At 39.3% G+C, this 16,436-nt stretch overlaps 1 pseudogene; it reads left to right on the top strand.

Annotated features, from left to right (window-relative positions):
* The first annotated feature begins 4,334 nt into the window (after positions 1-4,334).
* Positions 4,335-5,067, top strand: LOC120278497 (annotated as a pseudogene).
* The last annotated feature ends 11,369 nt before the right edge of the window (positions 5,068-16,436 follow it).

Here is a 16,436-nt window from a genome sequence, read left to right as displayed (position 1 = left end):
CAGCCCCATGCCCGGTGGAAAAGTGTATCACTCAACACCTCACACCGTGGACCGCTTGAAGCTCTAAAGTATTCGCAAGTGATAAAACCCTATCTCTAACCTAAATCTAACCCTTTCGTCCAGTCGAACATACCCCTAACTCACGATTAAGCCCTCATCACCAAGGATTACTCAACACTTCACCGCTACTTTTCGCGCTAAACTCAATCGCAAGTAAAGGAGTTTGTCTTTAGCACTTGCTACCATTATGATTGGTTATTACAAAGAGCTCATGGAATGGACGTAGGATAAACTCACACCTGATGGGAAAGTACGCCATACCTACTCGCTCCTTCTCGCATCCTCCAATCTTGTTATCTCTAACCCTACTGAAGGCCACTCATTCAAAATGATTAGCTAGATAGATCTCACAACCCCAAATGGTACCTAAGGGAAAATCAAACAAATAAACACACAAGATTGAAAACACAATTAAAAAACATCAATTAAGAAAAATATATAGTAAGTCAATGAAACAAAATCATCCTAGGGTTTATAAGTACAAGCACCCACTAGGAGTTTAGCTCTCCGTGGCTAAATATAAAATCTAAGATAAAGTCAAAAATAAATGCAAGAAATCCATAGAGATAACCCCCTTGTCGTCCATGTCGATGGTCTTCAAGAGCCCCTCGCCTTCTCCAAAGACTCCTTCAGAAAGCCTTAGGGCACACCCGTCGAATCTAAGCCGCCTGAAGCTCCCCTAATAACTCTCCTCCAAGAAAATTGATCTCGAATGTCAGAGGAACACTACAAAACCTAGTAAAAGCCTCCAAACCCTAACCGCAGCCTCCCTAAAAAGATAGGCAAAGGTAGGATCAAGATTTCAAAATACTTGCAGGGCGTAGATTTAAATTGCCGAATAGGTCATCCACACGGAGTGTGGAATTCCATAAGGTTGCGTGATTTCCACTCATTTCATGCATCACGTGAACAAAGAATCTATTACAAAGAATTTGATGCGCTGGTTTACACAAGAAATTGCTATAGTACCTCAACTTCAATCTTTTTCTCACAGGCCGATAATCTGGGCAGACACATCCATGAGGTAAACCATGTTGCATCTTCACTTTTGAGTACATTGATAAAGCTTTGACAATGTTATGCAAGTTGGAACATAAGGAGTGTGACTACCTCTGACCTCCAATTTGTATTCACTTGAACATTTTGGATGTTGGCACACACCCACATGTCTATAAGTACAACTTTCGTGCCTTGATCCTGTTCAATACAAGAATTCTCAAAAATCAGATCCATGATCTATTTTGCTTTCTTTTATTCCAAACTTGTTCAGCTAATGATATGCATAAAAAGAACACATATGCAAGACAATGGGACATAATTTCCACAAGTGATGCTCAATGTAAGAAAAGTATACTTAGTAACACTTATTCACAAGCACTTATCAATTGGTCATGAAAGTACTATAGCAAGTTACTATTTATGATAGTGAGATTTTTCCACACAAAGTGCAGTGGAAAATTTGCAACCCGACACGCGTGTGCAAAGCACATGACAAGCACAAATTTCTAATTATTAAAGGCCATTTTGCCCAATGTTTGGGGAATCACACTTTTGAGGAAAGGCGGTTAAGGTTTGGAGAGGAGGTTTTTATGACTTTGGGGCATTTTCTTCACCAACTTTGATCAATTTCTCCTCCTGTCATATCATCAAGGAAGCCATAGGTGACCCTAGCTTCACAGAGGAATCCATCAAGATGTTAAAACTACCCAACAAGGCCATTATCACGAATTTAAGTGGGTCTATTTCAATGGATTTTACAGATTTTCATTCTATTATTTGTTTTGTAACATGCTCTATGGAGAGCTAAAACCCTAGAGGGTAGGCTTTGGGCATGTGAACTCTAGGATTTTTATTCTTTCTATTGATTTACAGTGTGCTTTCCTTTTAATCCGAGTTTCGTTGAGCTTTAATCTTGTGTTTTTAATGCGTGCTTGCTTTATTGATCTATTGATTGGATTGGTTTGCACTGGATTTATTAACCTTGGTGAGAGAGAGGTCTCCATTAGGGTTAGAACCTCAAGATGAAAGAAGATTGAGAGGGTGAGTCATGAGATAGTGGACTGTCCCCTTTCCCTCCGATTGGTGTATTCTATCTAGTATTCCCTAAGCTCTAAACAACCATATGGGTGGAGGTGTTGAGAGAGTTCTCGCTGGGACCTCGATAGGGGTTGAGGGCCTTCACCAGAAGTAGGGCTAGCTCTCATTCTTCGGAATCGGATACATCCCTTTGGAATCCCCTATGGGTCATATATGGTGCGAGGCGTTGAGACTCGATAGATTTCTCCATCGAAACCTCGTAGGGGACTAGTATCGTGATCCGGAGACGTGATCCGATTATCTTTTGGATTTCCACAACTTAACTAACTCGGTTTAGGAACTATCATACCCCTATGCGATCCGCAAGTGCACGGGTCGCACAAGTAGTAAAGTGTAAACCAATGGGATCGTGTAGTTGAATCCAAAAAGGACTCATATAGCTCGATACTTGCTCATTTTTCCAATATCTAGCTATTTCAAAGATTGGGATTGAATTATTTAATCTACTAAATGAGAAAAGAATAAAGAAGGAAGAAAAAGACTAGGTTTTAGGGTCGAGGAGATAGCAAGTGAAAGGATAGTGCCCTGATTTATCCTCTTTGACAAAATGCACTGACTAGGCAATGATTCAAGAGTTTATTCTCGACCGTGGTAAATGCCTCATGTAGGGTTTGATAACATACAGCCCCTCACCTAAGGCTCAGAGGACTTAACCCCCTTTGTTTATATATAAATAATATAACGCATGTCTCTAATAAAATTCAATGTCCTAATAGAAACCAAATCCCAGCTTTTTAATGTAAATTCTAATATATCCTAATCATAGCTATATTTAGAATTAAAATTTAAATGTCCCAATCTTAATCTTAATTGATTATTTGGTTGTTTTGGACTAGAATGCAAATTCAAGGGTAAATCCAAAATGCAAATTACAAAATTGCCCAAGAGAACATATCTCGAGGCAAAAATGAAAAATTACAAATTGCCGCAGATCATATCTCGAGGCAAAAATGCAAATTACAAGATTATCTTTAAGAAACACATATCTCGAGTAGCAATCCTCAAATCTTAGGATAACCAAACACACATCCCAAGACGATCTTAAATTTCATGTAGCCTGAGAGCATATCTAGGCAACTGTAGAAATGCAAATCCTAAAGCACTTGAGCACACATCCCGAGGCAGATTCAACTCATGAATTAAAAATAATAATAATAAATAATAATAATAATAATATAAAAATAATAAATAAATAATGAATATATAATAAATAATAATAATAATAATAAATAATAATAAATAAAACAATTAAATTAAATAAAAATAATAAAATAATAATAAAATAATAATATATTGAAATTTAAAATTATTTAAAAATTAATTAATTAATTAATTAATTAAAATTTAAATTTAAATTTAGAAGAAGAAAACAATTTGATCTTACACCGCTCTGCTAGGATCTCAATGGGAGTTAGGGTTAGGATAAGGATGATGGGGTTTTTGGGATTAGGATAAGGACGTAAGAGAAGTTCTTTAAATAGAGAGGAAAAAAGGAGGAGGAGACCATCTCTGAAAGAAAGAAGCTATGAGCTTTTTATCTCTTCCCCTATGCTACCATATATATAGATATATATTTATATATAATATATATATAAAAGAAAAGAAAAGAAATAGAAGAGAATTAGGGCGCTCGATGTCGCTGGCGACTTTTTACCGACATGGTTGAGTCGGTGCAAATAATGCCGCCAACTATGTCCCCAGACCACGCCTCTACCCGCCTATCGCTTTGATGCTCGCCGCCGATGTCACGCCACCGCCTACCGCAAAGCCATCACTTGCCGTAGTTTGTTTTGATGGTGTTTCTACTCACCATGGATGCCGCTCACCGCTATCGCCTCTCTTTCTCTCTCTCTTTTTCATCTACAGCGTAGACGCCGCTAGAAAATATAAAAGCCAACGCAGCGAGAACACATGGGAGAGAGAGAGAGAGAGAGAACGAGATGCAACGCCGAGGTCTCATCTCGATCACCAAATCCCTAGTCTACCCGAAATCTCCAATTCATCTATATCGATCCATCTCTTCTACAGCAACCCTTCTTCAAACCCTAGACGCGTCGCCCTCTCCTCAATCTTGATCTCTGCTTGCTCCACCGCAAACCCTTGCTGAGCTCCGTCATCGCCTTGCTACTAACTCTCCCGCACTTACATCGACTTCTGGCTCATTCTATTAAGGTCGAATGAAGAAGAAGCCCTTGCCTAAGCTCAAATGGACGAAGGAGACCATTCTTGGTATTGCCAAGTATGCGGCCATCAAGGCCAAGCTCAGGGAGCTCAAGCTTCATATTGTTTTATGCAGGGAAGCGAAGTTTCCTAACCCTCGTGAGTGCTGGTCTCGACTAGAAGATCGGCAAGGCCACGTAACGATTATGATTCTTGGGATACTTGTATGCGAGATTGCAGGTTTTGAAATATGAAGACATCAAGCTAGATCCCAATGAACCTTCAAATGTTGCTGAAGTAATTGCCTCATGGGGTCTGGAATATGTTGTGATTACAAGTGTTGATCGAGATGACTTACTTGATCAAGGAAATGGTCATTTTGTGGAGACAAGCTAGAAATCAAGATTTTAAAGCCAAAGATGCTAATTGCAAGCACTTGTTCCCATCTCCGTGGAGATCCTAGCTATGTTAAGAAAGTTGCTACTTTTAGATTAGATATCTTGCTCACAACATTGAGATCTGTCAAGAATTTCGTGGTTCAAGACAAGATCACCGCATAATTTTAAGCAATCAATTGATGTTCTTAAGATGGCAAAAGATTTTGCTCCTCACCGTACTCTTACAAAGACCTTAATAATGTTAGTTGTGGTGAAACACCGATCGATAATTAGCACAATGGAGGAAGTGAGAGCAGCTGGAGTTGATGTCATGACCTTCGGTCAGTACATGAGGCCTTTAAAGCCTGTATGAATATATATCAAGTGTGGTATTTGAATAACATTTCGTTCGATCCAAAGCAACACCAATGGTTAGTCAACGATTAAAATTCATATCCCAAAGGCAATGACAAATTTCAAAGCGATAACGAGGTGCATGTCGCATACAACAGCTAGCCAAGCATGCAACGCAGTAATAAGGCACATGCAGCGGTGACTTATTTCAAAATGGCAATAAAAATTTCAAAACGACAATGAGGCACATAATGAGGTGGCAAGGCACAGGAAGTGGCAATGATATATGATATATGTATATACAAAAGTCATATATTGACGTAAATGATGTATTAAATATATGAAATAAAATAACAAAATTTATAATTTCGCAAATCTTCTTATTTTTACTCGTACTTCTGGCCTTAATCGGAGGTTCCTAAGATTCTAATCTAGGGTAATTAATAGTAGAGGCTTGCCTCTATTAGAAATGAAAGAACCCACAAAACCAAATATGATATTTGTGCTTCGATATATCGTCTAGTGTCTTTTTCATGATGCCAGATGCATATTTTCGATCCCACAAATTCTGGCACGCCCGGTGGGGACACATTTCTCCTCCCATCTTTGAGGTAAAAGTACAAGTAAAATCGTTGTTCCTACATCCTATGAAAGAAATCTAATAATGCTTCTTTTTATTTTACAGGAAACGAAGAACAAATGGCACTCAAAAACTCAACCATCTCTAGAAGCCCGAAACTCACAATTTTCCTTGGTGAAGGAACTGAGGTTCAATCGCCCAACCGCACCTTCAACACCGGAGTCGCAGGAGTCGAGCCGACCTTTGGCACCATATCTCGAGTCGGTGCACTGTAAGTGAGACCCGCACCTCAAGGAGGACCCAATCAGCCCCGCTGATTTCCATCCAAAGGTCGTCGCCCCTAATGTGATTGTTTTTGTAATCAAGCAGGATGTCAGCTGTGGGAGCACCAAGAGTATCTCGGATCCGAGAGGCTATCCTACCCTAAAAGGGTAATTTCTATGAATGATGATGATGAACCCGCTTTCACCATTATAGCAAATCGGCGGGAAAGTTGAATTTTCCACTCATCTGATGAAGACACACCAAAGAAGAAAAGTGTGTTTTCAAGGCTCACACAAAGGAAAGTCAAAATTCCAAGAAAAAAGTTGGATTTTGTGTCATTCCAAGGACACAAGAATGATCAAATGAGTACTTTCAACGACTCATTTAAACCTCTTAACCTGGTGAAGAAGAACGCAACCATCGCGGAGCACTGCGCCTCAACCGAAAGTGAAAACAAGGTTGGTAGACCTCCAAAGTCCTATCACTAAGAACTCATTTGGTCGAATCTCTACAAGACTTACACAAGATCAAGGAAACTCAGTAGTCGAGAAGATAAGACCAAAAGAATTTTATCAAAAGAAGAAGCAATTGATTTCAACAACGCAGAAGACGGTGTTTGACCATTTAGCTCCTACAAGAAATCAACCCAAGGTTAACAGGTCTAAATTTCAATGGAGGAGGGACATTAAAGATGAAGAAATGTCTGATGCAAATATGGAAGTACACACTTGCTGGATGGTTCTCGAAGTAAGAGGAGATCCCGCAACCGAACAAGAACAACCGGGGCCTGTTATAAGATCCCGCAGAAGCGCAGCAGATTCCCTGAATGGAGAAGAAGGTTCCAGCAATGTGGCACCACATGAGGAAAAAGGGATAGGGACTAGCCTTCCATCGCTCCATGTAGCAAGGAAACACAAAGAAGTACAGCCGCTAAATGAAGATGAAGAGGATAAACATGTCTTTGTTCCTCCAAAGGGACACTGTGATACTGAATATCAAAGACTCAATAACAACATGGCAATGTTGATGCGGTCAATGTTACAAATCCAGAAACAATTAAAATCCTCATGGAAAATCGGCCTGAACAAGCAAACAGATCGAGGAGTCTAACTCGAAGGCCGAGAGAAGCCCTAAGGCCAGTTGAGTAAGGGGTAACCCCACGGTTTCCTATGGAGAATGTGCAGAGGTCGAGAAGTCCAACACCACATCCAAAGGAAACCTTCAGGCCAGTGGAACATGGGGAAACCTCTTATGCTCCTGTTCAGGAACAATCAGCTCGTAATGACTCGGGAAGAGATACAGCGAATGGTAGTTGCTGAATTAAATCAAGCCAAAGGAATTGAGATAAGGGCATATGGAGACAAGCCCTATCCCAACTACCACGACCTGGTGCCCTACCCCAAGGGATATAATGTTCCTAAATTCAAGCAATTTACTAGGATTGGCAATCCTGACCAACATTTGGCTCATTTTGTCACGGCTTGTGGAGATACAAGTGCGAAGCCATCACTCCTCCTCGATAGCCTTCTACAAATCTTGTAGGAGTAGCATTTGAATGGTATGCAAATGCAGAACCCGAGTCGATTCAAACATAACAACAGCTTAAAAAGATGCATTTTGAGTACTGGGTTTAGGGGGCATAAGTGACAAAAATCACAATTCTCGACCTCAGTAGCCACTCGCCAAAAACAAAGATGAAAAAGTGGTCGATTACATTATGAGATGGAGGAATTTAAGCATTAAATGTGAACAACCACTCGATCAAGCAAGCAGCGTGGGTTTATTACTCGGGAACATTAATAGTTGGATGTCGCCTTTCTTGAGCACATCAAGCATCACTACATTCCAAGGCTTAATTTCACAAGCTAAAAAATTGGAAAGGACCAACCTGAAGGAGTTGTCCAATTTCCAGGCCACTTCAAGGAGTGACAAAGACAAATCCAAGAAGACAGAAGGTATCTAGTACACTGGTACCACCTTCAATATTGAGAAGGGGAAAGGCGTAGCGGAGTCCCATAAACTGGAACAAGCTAAGGTACCTAGCTTAGGTGCTACTGATAATGAATCAAGACCTCTTCTTTCCTTTAAAGACAGGATGAATAAAAAGTATTCCTTCAGAAGAGATAAAGTACATAAAATTTGCAAAGATGCTGTGAGAGAAGGGCTGCAGCTCCCTGAATGCAAAAGACCTGAAGAGCAAAGCAAGACCGACCATCCCAATTACTGTCCATATCATAGGGTGTTGGGACATACAATAGAAGATTGTTATGTTTTCAAGGACTGGGTCGAGCGATAATACCAAGAGGGCAAAATCACACTCTCAAAGAATGTCTTGTCCGAGCAACCTGCTGAACATATACGCTATGTGACTGCACTAAACCCAGAGGAGTTATCTCAAAGGGAAGTCACACTGGTTGGTAACAAAGTGATATTTACATCGACAGAAGATAATAAACCTTGTGCTGTTCCAAAAGAGTTATGAGAAGTATTTATATCCAAAAGATCGATGAAGATGTTAAAAAAGTTGGCTTAACTGGCAGGGATCGTGTGGAAACGCTCTCAGCAACCTCATAAAAGTCACCAGACAAAATAGGCAAAGAAGAAGAACAAGAAAAGAAAGCAAAAGCGGCAGCAATCAAAGCGCAAGAAATCCATTATTGAAGAGTATATAGAGACTCTTGAAGAATATGAGCATAAGGAAAGAGTTCTGATTACCCTCGGAGATTATTTTCCCGAAGAAGTCAAAGAATTACTCGGGAAATTAACTGAAAAAATTGAAAATGAAGAAGATGTGCAAGTGGAGACTTGCAGGGTTATTTTTGGAAGGGAACCTCTATATAACACAGAAGATGATGATGAATATGATAGCTTCTCTGAGCTAGAAGAGTCATATGATCGTTACGACTGGCCCTATGTTAGTAAGAAGCAGAGAAAGAAGATAGCATTCAGGGAGAGAGTAAAGAAGGAGAACGCCAAGCTCTTGGAGCCCTACCCACAAGTAAAGTCCAAAGAACCATATTACACCCCGAAGACCCCAAAATATAAGGTCTTGAAGAAAGTCATGCCTGCTAAAGACATCCTTGCTTTCATTCAAAGTGTGACAGAGGAGTCAGCTAATAGCCTATGGCAGTTACATATTGAAAGATGCTGAGTGGGATGAATCAAAGGGACATACCCTCCAGAATAATCGGGATAAAATTTTATCTTAGAGGTTGTGGATTCTCCGGCCCCTGCCAAAGCAACAAATGCTAAAGAAAGATTTATCAAAAAAGATAAAAGGAAAGAGCTCTTTGATCAAGTCATAGAAAACGGATTGGATTTGCCTAAACCCAAAAGGCGGCGTCTGATGCATCTTGATAGTCATCCAAACTGCTGCCAATATCACCGGCTTGTAGGACACACCATAGAAGAATGTCAAGCTTTCCAAAAATGGTTTCAAGGACAGGTTTCTTTGGGGAAATTGACACTTCAAGAGGACTACTTTGAAGAAAGAGGTGAATGTTATGCCATAGTTGCTCATGATGATTCAGAAGATGAGCTGAACTTCCCTGAGGAGGAAGATGAGGCACCACGATAGGTACATCAGATGCAGCTTAGAACAGGGAAGACACTTCAACCAAGATAGGTTCCCAGTTCAAATAACCGAGATAAAGGGAAGGTGATTGAAGAAGATAATGTTTCCTCTAAAAAACCCTTGAAAAAGCTGAATTATAACATTTTTGGCACATTTAAAGAAGGTCCCAGCACTCCTCAGTATGTACGATGCGTTGATGATGTCAGCTAAAGTCAGGGAGTCTTTAATACATGCCCTTTAAAATCCTGAGGAATATCAAGCATACTTTACCGAGGTCAACATAAAAGAAGCCCTATATGCATCTCATACATCTTCAGTGTCTTTCACAGATGATGACCTATTACTTGGGACTACGGCACACAATAGACTACTATATGTGACAGGATTTTGTGATGGAATAAAGATCAACCGGGTTTTGATTGATCCAGGATGTTCTTTGAATTTAATGACCCTCAACACTCTTCGAGCATTGGCTCTTGAAGTATGCCACTTATCTTCGGAGAAGATCATCATCCAGGGTTTCAATTAACACAGCCAAATGGCATTGGGGTTGATCACCCTCCCCCTTGAATTTAGAAAAACATCCTCTAATGTGAAATTTCATGTAATTGATGCTGATGCTTCCTATAAAGCCCTCTTAGGAAGGCCATGGATCCATGAGAACCAGCTTGTCCCTTCAACACTTCATCAATGCGCGAAGTACTTGGTGGACGGAGAAGAATTCAGAATTGATGGAGAAATCCAACCCTTTGGCATCCATGAAATACACTATGAGGATGCGAGGTATTATCTTAGCACATCCAAAGGGGACAAATCAACCAAAGGGGGCAAAGTGCCATGCCCAGGAGAAGAGTCTTTGATCAAGACGGCCAAAACTACTCCTATACTCCAGAAAAGAGAACCAGTGCCACCTCACTTTGGTAGTGACACTGAGTCATTAGAAGATGAGAGTGATGCAGATATACACCAAAGTAAGGGTCAAGTTGAAAGATCTGTTGAAGAAAATGCATTGTACATTACGAGGATTCCTGCTGGGCTATACAAATCCCTGGATAACTTGAATGTAAATACAGTTGAGCATCTAAAGACATTTTATGTGCCAACTCGACATGAAAAGGAAAGAAATATTTTCTTTTATAAGGACAAAAGCAAAAAGATCTTGAATGATGATATCATAAATATTGAAGAAATAGAAGATGATGAAGCTCAACCCATAAACTTCCCAAGACATTACCCCAACAGGCTCAGGACAATAGTTGAGAGGTTTGGGAGCAGAATCAAGTGGTCAAGGAAGTCACATCAAAGCTTTTGTCGATTGTGGGCTCCAGCACATGTGGATAAGAGAGGAATAGACTATTCTAAGTCTTCCAGGCACTCATGTTACATGGTAACATTACAGGAGGAAGAAGAGGAAATCAAAATGAAGAATGCACCACTCGAACTAGAAGACGGGGGGGCAAGCAACAATTGATGAGTTGGTTGAAATCAACTTGGGAAGTGATGATGACCCAAGGACGACTTTCCTAAGTGCACAACTATCAGAAGAAGAAAAAGCATCATTCAAGGTGCTCTTGAAGGATCATATTGACTGCTTTGCTTGAAACTATAATAAAATGCCAGGGTTAGATAATGAGGTAGCTGTTCACAGACTGGCCATTGATCCTAATGCTACTCCAGTTAAACATGCACCGAGGAAAATGAAGTTTGACCTGGAAGAAAAGGTGATAGAAGAGATAAAGAAGCTGATTGAAGCAAATTTTATCAGAGAAGAGAAATACCCTAATTGGATAGCTAGCATAGTCCCTGTGAAAAAGAAGAATAGACAAATACGGATATGCGTAGACTTCAGGGACCTTAATAAAGCGTGTCCCAAGGATGATTTTCCCCTCCCAGTTATGGAGCTCATGATTGACAACACCTCAGGGTAAGAGATGTTCTCCTTTATGGATGGATATATAGGATACAATCAAATTAAAATGCATATAGAGGATCAAAAGAATACTGCTTTCTGAACACCCATGAGCATCTATTATTATAGGGTAATACCGTTCGGACCGAAGAATGCAAGAGTGACATATCAAAGAGCTATGACCAGAATATTTGATGATTTAATTCACAAGGTTGTCAAATGTTATGTGGATGATCTTGTGGTTAAAGCAAATTCCAAAGACAAGCATCTTGATGATCTGAGGACAGTTTTCACACGCCTTAGAAAATACAAGTTGAAAATGAATCCCATGAAGTGTGCTTTTGAAGTCCTCTCCAGGAAATTCTTAGGCTTCATTGTAAGGCACAGGGGAATAGAGATAGATTCCTCCAAGATAAAGGCAATCCTAGAAATGCCTCCTCCTAAGACACTGAAGTAACTACGCTCCTTCCAAGGGCGTTTAGCATATATCAGGAGATTTATCTCCTACCTCTCTGGAAGATGCAAACCCTTATCTAAACTGGTCAAGAAAAATGCTCCTTTCAAATGGGATGATGAATGTCAGAGAGCATTCGAGGACATTAAACAGTACTTGCTAAATCCACCAGTGCTGGCAGCCCCGATTCATGGAAAGCCTCTGATCTTATATGCGGCCGCATTGGAAGGGTCTTTGGGGGCTATGTTAGCTCAGAATGATGAAGAAGACAAAGAAAATGCTTTATATTACCTTAGCAGGATGTTGGTAGGAGCTGAGAGTAAATATATGCCAATTGAAAAGCATTGCCTAGCTTTGGTGTTTGCAGTCAAGAAGTTGAGACATTACTTGCTAGCCCATAAAGTAATACTTATATCAATAATAGATCCACTCAAATACCTTATGACGAGTCCGTTGCTTACAGGAAGACTAGCAAAATGGGCATTGATTCTGATGGAATTTGATATAACATATACTCCACAGAAGGCTATTAAAGGGCAAGCGCTGGCAGACTTTCTAGCAGTACATCCTCTCCTTGATGATTCACCAATTAATCTTGATCTCCCTGATGAAGAGACATTAATAGTGGAAGAAGCAAGGTGGCGGCTATACTTTTATGGAGCGTCATCTATAAAACTGGCACTTATGTCCCAAATTCCACAAATTCAAGCAGGGATAGGACTCGTGTTCCTTACACCAGAAGGGGAGATCCTCAGATATGCTCTCTCCCTCATGGAGCCATGCACAAACAATGAGGCAGAATATGAACCTCGCATAGCTGGTTTGGAATTGGTAATTAAAATGGGGATCCAAGACATACACATATTTGGAGACTCACAACTTATTATCAAGCAAGTCGAAGGAGACTACAAGATATACAAACCTGAACTTCTTAAATATTATAAGAAGGTCAAAAATCTGATGAAGAAAATCACCCAACTGCAATTGAGGAGGGTTTCAAGATTAGAAAATGGAGAAGCTGATTCTTTAGAGAAAGTAGCAAAGGAACTGGAGAATCCAAATTATGAAGAAATCCATATAACCATAAAAAATAGAAGACCCATTAGTACGATCCCCAACGAAGTCGAAGAGGAAAGTGCTGGGGGCAATGCGGAAGTCTTCACTCTCAAAATGCCAAAGGAAGATTGGAGACAACCGTTCATGGAATATTTGAAATATGATAAACTCCCTGAGGATAAATCAAAAGGTCTTCAGATAAAGCGAATAGCCCTAAGATTCACCCTCATAAATGATATATTATACCACAGGTCCTATGATCAACTGCTCCTGCGGTGCCTCTCATATGAAAAAGCCCAAGAAGTTATGCATGATGTTCATTTCGGGATATGCGGTGCGCACCAATCCGGACCCAAGATGCGACTCAAGATCAAACGTTTGGGGTATTACTGGCCAACCATGGTCGGAGATTGCATTAATTATGCTAGAAAATGTCATCTATGTCAGATACATGGAGACTTTATTCATCAACATCCAAATCCTTTACACCCCACAGCCTATTGAACCACCATCATCTTTGGGAACGGATGTAATCGGTCCTATTGAACCACCATCATCTTTGGGACATCGATTCATATTGGCTGCAATAGATTACTTTTCTAGATGGGCAGAAGCAATCCCACTGAGAGAAGTTAAGACTGAGAATATCCTCGAATTTTTCAGGGAAAATATCTTATATAGATTTGGGACTCCAAGAAGAATTATTTCAGATAACGGCCCCGCCTTCAAAAACATCAAGGTTGGGAGATTCGCACAACATCATAAAATAAATTGGAGATATACCTCCATTTATAACGCTAGAGCAAATGGATTGGCAGAAGCATTCAATAAAACCCTCTCAAAATTGTTGAAGAAATTAGTGTCTAAAAACAAGAGAGATTAGCATGAAAGACTCCCGGAGATGCTATGGGCATATCACACTACCTATAGGACTCCGACACAGTGCACGCCATATTCTTTGGTCTTTGGAACTGAAGCGGTCTTACCTCTCGAAATCCATATACCCTCCCTGAGAATGGCATTGCAAAATGAAATTTCTAATGAAGATAATGTTCGGCTCCGCTTGCATGAGTTGGACTCTCTAGATGAAAAAAGATTAGGGGTGCAACAAAATCTTGAAGTCTACAAAGCACAAATGTCTCAAGCATACAACAAGATGGCTCGTTTTTGGACTTTTACCAAAGGAGAGATGGTCCTTGTCCTCAGAAGACCCATCATTACCAACAAAAAGGCCGGGGGTGAATTCAAAGCAAATTGGGAAGGCCCTTATGTTGTGGAGATCATCTACGAAGGAGATGCATATCAACTTATTGATGCCAATGGAGAAAAACCGATGGCACCCATCAATGGTCGTTTATTGAAGAAATATTATGTTTAATGTAAAAAATGTTTTCCTATGACTGAAACTTTTGGTCCCTCACAAAGGTTGACTAGTCATTTATAATTAAATGTACTTCTCGAGGCAAAACATTCATTTTTATGCATTTTTGTATTAAACTCACTTTCGTACTAAAATTCGTTCAATGAAATAAAGAGACATGTGTTTGTCTATGACGGAACGTCCGGCTCCATGTAGACCAGTCATTCAGTAATTAAATGTGCTTCCTGAGGCAAATACATCAGTCCTTGTGTTTTTTTTAAACAAAAAAAAAAAGTAAAACTTATGTATGTTAAAGTGTTGAAATTGGAAGTTTCCTTGATAGTGTTGTTCCAATCAAGGTCTTCATCGGGTGACTAAATTATCTTTGATTGCCTTGAAATTTCTTTCAAACTATAAATACATGTTTAGTCTTCAATCTGAACGGTTGAAATTTGATTTGAAGATTACATGATATATAGAAGAGAGTAGGACTGTGGGCCATGATGCAAGACACCGCTTCTCTATGTTCAATGTTGATCAATGTGTTAATCGGACTATGCCAAAAATTCGGATCGGTCTGAAATTTTTTATGAAAACTCCAGCCTTGATAATGCTCAATGGGAACAGTTATGATTGAGCCTCAAGTCCATCAATTATCAAAATAAAATCGCAAATCAAACATGAAATTCATTAATGATTGTCATTACACCATATTCAAATTCTAGCTTAAGATCAGATAGTCAAAGGAGTTTCAATCCTTTTTGAATTTTTTTATATGATCAAGGTATTCTGATCTTAAATATGGACGGTCACGATTGAATTCTAAGTTCATATGTCTATTATAAAAAATTCAGACATCTAGAAGCAGAATTTGCCTAAATTCTTGCCTAGCTACCTCATCATCAAGTCAAGCATCACTATATCAAATCATATTCAATTTTAGTGAAACATTTTTACACTCATTTATAGGGTCCTTATCTCTAAAAATGATGGTGGAGATTGGAATTTGAGCTCATTTGATTATTATAAAAATTTGAGTTCAAAAAAACCTTGTTTGTCTAATTTCCTGTTCGCCCATGGTGCTATCAAGTGGATGAATGGCTTATAAAATCATTCCAAATGTAGCTGAAAATATTGACAAATACAAGGCCCTCATTCTAAAATGAATAATAACAAAAAAAAGAAAACAAAACAAGAAAAAAATCAATCATGATTTCAATTCTCCAAGTATTCTATGAAAAACAAAGATGCATGAGAAAAGAAAAAAAAAAAGCTAAGGCTTATTCAAATCAAATGTCCATGATCAATGTTTTAAAATCAATTGATAAATCATAAACGAACTAGAAAAGTAGACTAAGAAAACAAACTAGGAAAGCAAAGAAAGAAAGAAGGCTCTTTAATGCCCAATAAATTTCAACAATGATTCTTTTACTTCCTCCAACTCATCAAGCCATTTTGTGAAAATAGCCATAAGAGGAGTATCTAAGTTCTCTTCTTGATTCTCAGCAAGCTGTGTCTTGGCCTCATCCAATGCAACTTGAAGATTCGCTTGTGTAGGCTCGGAAGCTTCAAATAGGTCCGTTGAATCTGCTATCTTGTCACCCAAAGTCTTCATTGTGCCTTGAATCTCACAAAGTTCAGCCTGAAGTTGATGTTCCCTTTCAGTAAGTTCCTGATACTCCTCCTTGTTCGCATTTATGTCATTGGTCCAGTCTGTCCTGAGATTGTTAAGATGCTCAAGTGCCAAAGTTCTTTCGTGTACGCATGCCTTGGCTTGTTGACTACGGATGCAAGCTTGAACATTAGGATCCTCTAAGGCTTCTTTAGCATAGGATGCACATCGAGCGAATTTTCTCTATGAAAGGCTCTAGACTGGTCAAATCAATGTTGAAAGGTTCAAAAAGTAAATTTTGACTCCTTCACTTTGTTGATGATGACTTGGTAGTTGTGATAGTCGAGGGACTTGATATTGTTGATCATCTCGTCTCGCAGGCGTAAAACTACATTAGGTATATTCTTTGAACCTACAAAGAGAATATACAAATAAATTTTGGCCTTTGATAAAAAAAAAAATTTAAAAAGAATAAAAAGAATAAAAAAAAAGTAATGATGAGAATAAGAATAAAAAAAACCTTGGTCTTGTTCGAGCAAATTTGTAACCCCGACGTCGGCATTAGAGCCGTCACTTTCC

The sequence above is a fragment of the Dioscorea cayenensis genome, chromosome 16 (genome assembly GCF_009730915.1).
Source record: "Dioscorea cayenensis subsp. rotundata cultivar TDr96_F1 chromosome 16, TDr96_F1_v2_PseudoChromosome.rev07_lg8_w22 25.fasta, whole genome shotgun sequence".
In the NCBI taxonomy this organism is placed as follows: Eukaryota; Viridiplantae; Streptophyta; class Magnoliopsida; order Dioscoreales; family Dioscoreaceae; genus Dioscorea; species Dioscorea cayenensis.
Note: the sequence above shows the minus strand (reverse complement) of the source record. Positions and strands in the feature narration are given on the sequence as shown.